Source organism: Rhinatrema bivittatum, chromosome 1 (genome assembly GCF_901001135.1).
Source record: "Rhinatrema bivittatum chromosome 1, aRhiBiv1.1, whole genome shotgun sequence".
Classification (NCBI taxonomy): Eukaryota; Metazoa; Chordata; class Amphibia; order Gymnophiona; family Rhinatrematidae; genus Rhinatrema; species Rhinatrema bivittatum.
In genome coordinates this window covers 293,499,127-293,510,275 of record NC_042615.1, presented here as the reverse complement: position 1 = coordinate 293,510,275, position 11,149 = coordinate 293,499,127, and positions in this window count along the sequence as shown.

The window sequence follows — 11,149 nt, the reverse complement described above, 5'->3', positions numbered from 1 at the left end:
ACAAAGATCTTAACCTAAAAACAAACATAGCAACCAAAACCAAGGAAGGTTTCTATAAACTTCATGTACTAAAACACCTAAAACCGCTCCTCCACCATCAGGAATTCCGAACAGTACTACAATCCCTGATCTTCAGCAGCCTAGACTATTGCAACTCAATGTTACTAGGTCTCCCCAAATCCACCATAAAACCACTACAGTTACTGCAAAATGCCGCTGCTAGAGTACTGACCGGAAATAAAAAATCGGATCACATCACCCCAGTATTAAAAAGTCTACACTGGCTACCAATCATTCAGAGAATAGAATACAAAACCCTGACGATCATCCACGACGCAGTACACAATACAGATAACTCTGCAGTCAGTAAAATGTTCCACCCCCACAAACCTCAACGGAACACCAGAACTTCTGACAAATGACTTCTCGAAATACCCACATATCCCATGGCAAAGCTTACGAACACCAGAAATAGAGCTCTCTCCATAGCTGGGCCAAAACTCTGGAATGCCCTACCATGCTACCTCACCAATATCATCGATAATAAATCATTCAAAAAAGAACTGAAAACCTGGATCTTCAGCCAGACTTTCAATGATGATTTAAGCAAATTACAATTGTGATGCCTTAAGCCTCCACCTCCTTCTCCCCTCTTCTCTTTTCCGCAGATATTTACCCCTTCCTCCTCCCACTGCCTCCCCCTCTATCCCCCCGACCCCTACCTCCCACCCATTCCCCCCCCTTCTTTCCTTCATTTCCCACTCATACTTTCTTGTATTTAGAGCATGAGTTTGTATATACCTTCCTCGTTTTTCGTTTCTATATTCATTTTCATTATTTGGCTTAAACTATTTTAGTTATTTCCTGTTACAACCTGCTCCATGACCTGTTATATGCATATACTTTTGTTTCACTACTTGTTCTATATATCATTGTTTCGTTTCAATGTAAACCGGGGTGAAGGCATACGCTAAACCTCGGTATATAAAAGCTTCAAATAAATAAATAAATATGTAAAATTGATAAATAAAAAAAAAACAAAAAACTAAGCAACTGCCAAACTTATAACATAAGAGATGCCAAGGGTCCATCAGTCCCGGCATCCGGTGTCCAACAGATGCCAATCCAAGTCACAAGTATCAGGCAAGTACCCAAACATTAATCCCAAACTACTATTCCTAATAGTTTATGGACCTCTCCTCTAGGAACCATAACAAAATTCCTGTTAGCAACATTTTTATGGGGTGAGCAGCCTTGGTAATTCAAACAATGCAGCTTGAAAGTGCTTTGCTTTTGGACTTGGCCATAGAAGCAGGCCTGCACTTTTCCCTAACGTCTGTGTATCAGTATCCCAGAGCATAAAAATGTCAGGGCGCAGCATTGGTTGTCATCTGAATCCAGTTCCTCTTTTACCCCCACCAATGAAGCAGAATGTGATATTGCGATTATGTCAAAATCATGAAAACTAATTGGTTAAGGGTAGTAACTGCCGCTCCATGCAAGTTTCCTCCATGCATCCTTTTCTTCATTCCCATGCTCTAGCCTTTAGGGATCCATGGTGTTTATTCCATGCCTTTTTTAATTTGTTTACAGTTTTCATCCTCACCACTTCGACCGAAAGAGAATTCCTGGCATCCACCATCCTCTCTGAAGGAATATTTCCTGATGTTGGTTTCAAGTCGTCTCTCCTGCAGTTTAATTTTGTGTCACCTAGTTCTGTTGTCTGCTTTCCAACAGAAAAAGTTCAAAGTTTGTGCATCATTAAAACCTTTCAGGTATCTGAAGCTCTGTAACAATTCGCCCCCTTCATCTCAAGTCTTCCAGTGCATACATATTCAGATCCTTCAGTTTCTCCTCATAGGTCATCCAATATCTACCCCACACCATCGCCCTTCTCTGGACTGCCTTTGCCTTGTCTCTATCCTTTTTGAGATATGGTCTCCAGAACTGAACACAGTTCTCCAGATGAGGCCTCACCAAGGCCCTGGACAAAGGCATTTTCACCTCCTTTATCTTAATTTTCCTAGCATGTAGCCAGATTTACTAAGGACCAATGGGATATGCTCCCCTGCCAGCAGATGGAGACGGAGTAAGGCTGTAAAGCTGATGTCATAGTACATATACCCCTGCCATGACGTCAGCCCTCCAGTATCCTCTGTCTCCAGCAGATGGAGACGGAGAATTCCCTATGGGAATTGTACTTTTTGGAAGGAGAAATTCTTCACTCTAAATTGGAGAAAATTGACTCCGCTCTCCTGCGGTGATACCTAAAGGTCCCTGCCCAGTTGAGAATTTCTGAGGCGATTTCCGAGATCCCTCAGAAGTATGCCTTGGTCCGGTAGCCAGTTCCCGGCATGGACTTTGCTGCTTAAGCACACTTATATACTTGTAGTTGGTAGTCTCGGTGTACACAACTATATACATTTCTACAAGGTAGCAAGAACATTTAATATTTGGCAATTTGGGGTTCTTGGTCCCCACAGTATACCACCCAATAGAACAGAGGGGATCTCGTGCATTCCCACTTACTCAAGCATTGTTATTAACCTCCCCCTTTTCCCCCAGTCTCACCAAGTGAACCCAAACAACTGGACTGGTGGGCAGTATTGGCATGGGGGGTCCATCTCCTTCCGCAGCGTTGCCCTAGGGGGTCCAGCAGCAGTCTAGGAGGTGGAGTTGGCTCCCCCCCCCCCCAAGAGCAAAGGGACCATGGTAGCAGTGCAGAGAAGTGGGGATGGGTCCTCTGGAGGGGACGAGGACCCCAGAAGCAGACCGGGAGGTGGGCTTGGGCCCCCCAAGAGTGAAGGGACCCCAGCAGCATTTCAGCGAGGCAGAGTCGGGTCTATGACTATGACAGACTATGAGGCAGAGTTGGGTCTCCCTGGCCCCAGTGTTGGCACGGACCTCTCAGCGGAGCAGAAGGAGATGGACCCCCCCAGGCCAACACTGCTATCTTGTAGAAATGTATACAGTTGTGTACACCGAGACTACCAACCAAAGTATATGTGTGCTGATTGACATCCTATTAGCAATGTACATAGTCATGTAGAAATGTATATGTTTGTATAGTCTAATAAACTTGTATATATTTGTACATACTGCCAGCCTTGTTCACAGTCCCATTTGTTTTCCTGGGGTGAAGAGAGGGAAATCCTATCCACTAACACCTTCTTCCCACAGGTGGAGGCACCAGGCGCCAAAAACGTGAGGACCGATGGAGTCTGCCCTAGGGGGGCTCCCGCCAGGTCGGTCCCGAACCCAGGAATGCCCCATGAGGTAAGCAGTCAAGGGGGCATTACATAAATTTTTGAAGGCACCGCTGGGATTAATTTGATGAATTTTGATTTTTCATACTGTGACCAGCAGATTAGTGAAAAAATGGATGCTAACGATGTATTGGTGTTGAAAAATTGGTGTAGAAGTGAAGGGGTTATATTGGTTATGGGTTATATTGGTGAATGGTGTCCCCGAGGATATGGAGTCAGCTGCGATTGAACATGCCCTAAACAAACTCCAGGTATTGGGGCAAGTAAAGGTTAGGGGGAGATTTTATGATGATGGGGAAGGTGAAAGTTTTCTGAACTTGCTCTATGGATTTAGATCCTAACTCTTGTGGTTTTGCTGGGAGAAGAGGTGTCTGTTCTCTTAGTCACTATGGGGAGTAAAGTGTTTGTTCCCCTTAGCCCCAGTGGGAGGGTGGATGTTCCTATGTCAGGAACCTGTGTTAAAAGGAGTGGATTTCCAGAAGGAATTCATTCTACAAACCAATGCCTCTGGGGATTGCTTGGGTATGGTATTATCCCAAGTACATGACGGTGAAGAGCATCCGGTCATGTATCTAAGTCAAAAGTACTATAGCATGAACGTAGTTATGCTAGAATCGAGAAGGAATGCTTGGCACTTAAGTGGGCTATCGAGGCCCTTCGCTATTACTTACTGGGCTGACATTTCAGGGTAGTAACAGACCATGCTCCATTGAAATGGCCTCAACAAATGAGGAATATCAACAACCACATCATACAATGGTACCTGGCTCTCCGAGCATATAATTTGTATTTGGTACATAAGACCGGAAAAGAACATGTGAATGTGGATGGCCTATCTAGACAAGAAGAAATAGAGGTAACTAAGGTATCCAAGGCTCCTCGAGTCTTTAAAAGGAGTGGGATGTATGTGATGATCCAGGAGAGGTTAGAAAGGAGGTACTCACTCTGGAGACAACTGACTCCCACAGAAAACCATGAGAAGCTATAGGCAGGGCACAAAAAAAGTCAGAAGTCCCAGGAAGCCCCTAAAACCTTACAGGGCTACATTTCCCAGGGGGCCTAGCTCTGGGAGGATACCTGGAAGCAAAAACAGGAAGCAATCAGGCAGGAGAGGGCATGGCCGGGATCTCCTGGAGGTAGCCTAGGTGATTTTGATTGGGGTGGGACGGAGGTCCAGGGGGAGGAAAGAGAGTATGGAGAACCAGAGCCAATGGAGGTTGAGTTGCCAAATGAAAGAGAGGAAAAGCTTGAGCTGATGGACACCTTGGCATAAACAGTAATGAAGACACCTAACTAGTATTGCTGTAACAGTTATCAGTGTGTCTGGAGAATGAGGAGCCAATAACCAGAGCCTAGTATGATGGAGCACATCCCATTCTACCCCATGAGGAGGCAGCACTGCTTCTGGACTATCTACCTGGCCTTGGTCTAAGCCAGAGACTTCAGTGAGAATGTGAAGAACTAAGGTATGCCCTCATTCTACGTCTTATTCCCCAAATATAGAGGAGTCCAGAGGTCAGTGTAGGGGACTGCTAGGGGGCGCCACTACGTGATCATCACAGTACCGATTAAACCTTTTGGATGCCCTACCGAATTGCTCTCCGAGCCCATTTTGGGGTCCTGTAGCACATCAGGAGGTACTGCCCAAGGAGCTCTCCTCCCTTTTATCAACCAGAGCGGTCGAGCCCATTCCACCAGAGTAAAGAGGGTGGCAATTTTACTCCAGGTACTTTTTGATTCCAAAGAAAACAGGAGGACTCCTTCCCCTCTTAGTCCTGAGGACCTTGAACAGATTTTTTCAAAAAGAAAAGTTCTAGATTTCCCTAGGCACCTTAATCCATTGTAAAAAGGGGACTGACTATGCTCCCTCGATCTGAAGGACCTGTACACCCATATCGAGATCTTCCACAGTCACTGGATGTATCTCAGATATGTGATGAGAAAACAACACTTCCGATATCACGTGTTGCCATTTGGGCTTGCATCAGCCCCATGTGTCTTTACAAAATTCCTAGCTGGAATGGGAGTGCATGTCTTCTGTAATCTGGATGTTGATTGGTCAAAGCACCACTCAGGCAGGGACTGTCAGGACCATGTGCTTGACCATCCATGTGATGGAGTCACTAGTGTTCGTCATCAACTACCCAAAGTCCCATCTCAGCCTGTCACCTCAATTGGACTTCATAGGAGCCCTGCTAGTCGTGACTTAGGCCAAGACCTTCCTGCCTTTACAAAGGGCCATCAACCTGATGATCATCATGGCAGAGATACAACAGAGCCAGCAGGTGTCAGCTTAGCACATGTTGAGGTTGTTGGGCACACGGCCGCAACAGTTCATGTCATTCCTTTGGCATGCTTGTTTATGTGGAAAGCCCAATGGATCATGAGGTCATAGTGGCATCAGGCCACACAGAGCCTCCAGGACTGCATGAAAGTCATCCCACCCCTCTCTGACTCTTTGTCCTGGTGGCAGGTAATTTCAAATCTGGAATGAGGGATCTCCATTTGAAGCCCTCCTATCCAAATTGTCCTAACTATGGATGTGTCCATTCTAAGTTGGAGAGCTCATGTAGATGGGCTCAGCACTCAGGGTATCTGGTCTGCCCAGGAATGCTGTTACAAAATCAATTTTTCTGGAGCTCCGGGAGATCAGGTACGCTCTATGGGCTTTCAGAGATCAGCTATCCAACAAAGTTGTCCTGATTTAAACCAACAACCACATATCAATGTGGTATGTCAACAAGCAGAGAGGTACGGGTTCGTACCTTCTGTGTCAGCAGGTGGTTCAGATATGGTCTTGGGCCCTTTCTCACGGGATGGTGCTCAGGGTCATGTACCTGGCCAGAACAGAGAATGTGCTAGCAGACCAACTGAGTTGTGCCTTCAGACCCCATGAATGGTCTCTGGACCAATGGGTTACGAATTGGATCTTCTGCCTCTGAGGAAGCTTGGATGTTGATCTATTTGCAGCGCCTTGGATCAGGAAGGTTCTTCAGTTCTGCTCCCTGTACAGGACAAGCAGCAGTGCGTCGGCTGTGCGTGTAACATTGGGCGCATCTCTACGCACACACCTTTGAAGACGTGCGATACAGGAAGAGTTGTGGGCATGGGCTGTGCGTGAACCTAGCCATGCCCCACCTAGGTACTCAAAACTTATGTGCATAAATTTTTAAGCACAAGCTACTGCTGCCAATGACGCCTGCAATAAGAAACCTAAGTGCCTTAATCTCTGAAATTGCTTGTCATATTAGGGCTTCACAGCCTGACCTGAATTCCAACTTATGTCAACACTGTGAGGAAGCCCAAGGAGAGTTGGCCTCCTCGGACTTTGCTAAGCCAGGCTCCTCCCATTCAGATGATGGGTTGGTCACAGCCTTAACTGGCAGTAGGCCAGATCTGAGTATACTCTTGACGGAGTCATCCTTGGGAGACTTAGTAAGACAGTGTCTGGGGATGGAAACACAGGACAGAGAAATCCAAGAAGCCTTCCAGAGTAATGATAGGACTGAGGGTGGTACAGATGGCGAGAGGGATGGACAACCTGGAACAAACGAAGGAGAAAAATGCCACAGATGAGATTCACCCTGAGAGAGAATCAGAAACTACAGCAGCTGAGGAATTGGTTCCACTGCCACCCTGAGAGCCCAGGATAGGTAGTACTGTAAAGCCCACAATAAAGTTCACTTATGATAGCCCTGGAAACCCACTGAATGTCCCCCTGACAGTAGCACACAAACAGGTGACTGCCTATTACCCAAAAGTAATGAAGGAATGCCTTGAGACTTTGGTCTAAAGGAGAGGTACATGCAAGAGAGTAGTATCCTGTTGAGGACAACAAGAAATTTAAGTGATGGAGAGTGAAACTCCTGCTCACAAGAGACAGAGGTTTGAGCATGCAACCATTTAAGTGAACTACAGCAGAGGAAAAAAAAACAAAGACAATGCAACTATGTAACTTGAGCCGCCAGTCCAGGAAACAGAATGAAATTGAAAAGGTTGCCAGACCCTTTTAGTGTGAAGGTACTTAACTGACCATTGACTAGATTAGTCAGATATTCAGGTAGGGGATTTGCATATTTGAACTTCTGCTGTTAATTTTGTAGGAAATATACTAAAAAAAAAAGAAAAATATCAGAGGATTCAAACTCAAATTACAGAACTATGACTGGAAAGGGATTTATGAGAGTAATGTACTGGCGAACAGTCCTAAAAAGGAACCAGATTCTCACACTGATTAACATACGGTTTTCAGATACTTGGGTGCCAAGCTCCCAGACAACAGAAGGATGGCTATGCAGATGGTCTCGCTCTATGGGCCTGCCTGCATCTTGGCTTTTTGCTTGAGAGGTAACCCATACAGAATCTGGCAACAGATAAAATAATTTTATCTAGGCTGGCTAACAGCACATAACTAGCCCTGAGCTTAGGGGAGCTGAAACTGCAGAGGGTCAGCACCACTGAACGCTAAAACAGCCATGAGGCTAGTGAAGCTATAAACCCAAGCCAGGGAAAATCTTCCTACAGATGGAGAACTGAACTACAGTAGAAGGTAGAGTGATTCCCCCCCCTTGAGTGAGGGGACCCCAGCAGCAGTCTAGGAGGTGGAGTCAGGTCCCTCAGGAGGACACGGATCCCAGCATTGGCAAATACCCTTTCAGCAGAGTGGAAGAAAATGGTTTAGATACAGCAGACCACACCCCCCCACAGGCCAACACTACCCATTAGCCTAGTTGTATCTTTTCACATGGGTGAGGCTTGGGATAAAGGGGGAGAGGATAACAATACTTCTTGAGTAAGCGGGAACATAAAAGGTCCCTTCTATTCTATTTTGAGGTATATGGTGGAGGCCAACAACCCCAAATTGCCAAATACTAAATGTTCTTGCTAATGTATACAGTTGTGTAGACAGACTATTAACAAGTAGTTAAGTGTGTGGTTTGACATCTTATTAGCCATGTACATACTCATGTAGAAATACCGTATTTTCCGGCATATAAGCCGACCCACAACTTTTCCAGTTAAAATATACAGTTTGGGATATACTCACCATATAAGACTACCCCTTTTGCCCAGCACCGGCCAATCGGGGAGCAAGGGAACGGAGAATGAATATTTTTACAGCATCCGGTGGGGGGGAGGGAGTGACTCGAGCGAAGGCACGTTGCCCAATTGGTCGGTGCTGGGCAAAAGGGGCTTGCCGAAGCAAGCCCCTTTTACCCAGCACCGGCCAATCGGGAAGAGGAGAATGAACATTTTACAGCATCTGGGGGGAGTGACTCGAGGAGCGAGGGCGCAGAGAATCAATTTCTACGGCGTCCAGAGGTGAGGGTGAGTGACTCGGGGAGCAAGAGCGCATTGGCCGGAGCGGGGAATCCACCAGACACTGTAAATTTGGATTACCGGCGCATAGGACGCACTCCTTATTTTTCACCTATTTTCAGGGGAAAAAAGTGCGTCCTATACGCCGGCAAATATACACCCTATAAGATGACACCCGGCATATAAGACGACCCCCGACTTTTGAGAAGATTTTCAGGGGTTAAAAACTCATCTTATACGCCGGAAAATATGGTATATATGGATGTATAGTCTAATAAACCTGTATCTATTTGTACATACTGCCAGTCTTGTTCACAGTCCCATTTGATTTCCTGGGGTGAAAGGAGGGAAATCCCACCCACTAACACCTTCGTTCCCAGGTAGAGGCACCAGCCTCTAAAACTCTGTACACAACCTGAAACACCCTGTAAAGACACTCATAAATCTCAAATCTATAATATCTATATTTATTTTATTTAGGTGTTTTATATACCATTGTTCCAAAAGATCACAACATGACCAGTATTGTACCCATTTGTCTACTGAAGACAACTTTATGCACAAGTCATATAGCCATGAATAATTTTCTCAGTGGAAGGGAGTGGGCAGTGGAGTGCCTCAGGGATCTGTATTGGGACCCTTACTTTTCAATATATTTATAAATGATCTGGAAAGAAATACGAGTGAGGTAATCAAGTCTGCAGATGATTCAAAATTGTTCAGAGTAGTTAAATCACAAGCAGATTGTGATAAATTGCAGGAAGACCTTGTGAGACTGGAAAATTGGGCATCAAAATGGCAGATTAAATTTAATGTGGATAAGTGCAAGGTGATGCATATAGGGAAAAATAACCCTTGCTATAGTTACACAGTGCTAGGTTCCATATTAGGTGCTACCACCCAAGAAAGATCTAGGTGTCATAGTGGATAACACATTGAAATTGTCAGTTCAGTGTGCTGTGGCAGTCAAAAAAGCAAACAGAATGTTGGGAATTATTAGAAAGGAAATGGTGAATAAAACTGAAAGTGTCATGCCTCTTATCGCTCCTTGGTGAGACCGCACCTTGAATACTGTGTACAATTCTGGTCGCCGCATCTCAAAAAATATAATTGCGATGGAGAAGGTACAGAGAAGGGCGACTAAAATAAGGGGAATGGAACAGCTCCCCTATGAGGAAAGACTAAAGAGGTTAGGACTTTTCAGCTTGGAGAAGAGACGGCTGAGGGGGATATGATAGAGGTGTTTAAATCATGAGAGGTCTAGAATGGGTAGATGTGAATCGGTTATTTACTCTTTCAGATAATAGAAAGACTAGGGGGCACTCCATGAAATTAGCATGTGGCATATTTAAACTAATCGGAGAAAGTTCTTCTTCACTCACACAAACTCTGGAATTTGTTGCCAGAGGACGTGATTAGTTCAGTTAGTATAGCTGTGTTTAAAAAAAAAGGATTAGATAAGTTCTTAGAGGAGAAGTCCATTACCTGCTATTAATTAAGTTGACTTAGAGAATAGCCACTGCTATTACTAGCAACAGTAACATGAAATAGACTTAACTTTTGGGTACTTGGCCTGGATTGGTCACTGTTGGAAACAGGTTGCTGGGCTTGATGGACCCTTGGTCTGACCCAGTATAGCATGTTCTTAGTACTTTATGTCCCATATCACTCACTCCACTCTTCTCAGCATAATCTGTTCAAGTACCTTCTTTTAGAGAGATCATTAGGGAGGGTACTCAGGAAGTGTCCTTTGCTTTCTTGCTCCTACCTTCTGGAACTCCCACATATTGTTCAACTTGAAAGGGATTATTTTAAATTCAGGAAGTTACTCAAGACTGACTAGGCCTTCCCTGATTAACTTTGTTTATAAATTACATTTTTTACACAAATTTTATTACTGTTGATTACTGCATGTTTTGATTTTTATGTTTATTATTGTATTGTGTTTATTTTATGTCTATAGTTTTACACTTATTTTACATCACTGATTTATATAAAAAAAAAAGATATAGCAAATATAATAAACCAAATAACAAAGGTTTAAAACCAATCTAAGAAATTCTCTCACTCCCTACATACCCACCCCCCCTCTATGTCTAGACTCTGGCACACCTAGTGGTGCAGTCACCCAAAACCATGAACCTTTCCAGCACAAGGAAGAAAAATTTGTAGGTGTGGTCCCAACAACATGGAATTCTCTTCCTCAAGACGTGCCCCAACTTCCATTCTTTACAAAAACATGGCTTTTTACATACAAACATAAGGTATGCATTACTGGGTCAGACCAAGGGTCCATCAAGCCCAGTATCCTGTTTCCAACAGTGGCCAATCCAAGCCACAAGTACCTGGCAAGTACCCAAACATTAGATAAATCACAAGCTACTATTGCTTATTAATTACTGTAATAGTAGATTATGGATTTTTCCTCTAAGAATTTATCCAAACCTTTTTTTAAACCCAGTTACACTAACTGCTGTAACCATATCCTCTGGCAATGAATTCCAGGACATAACCGTGAGCCAAGCAGGGGAAAAAAAAACATTGATTTGTTTTAAATGAGCTAC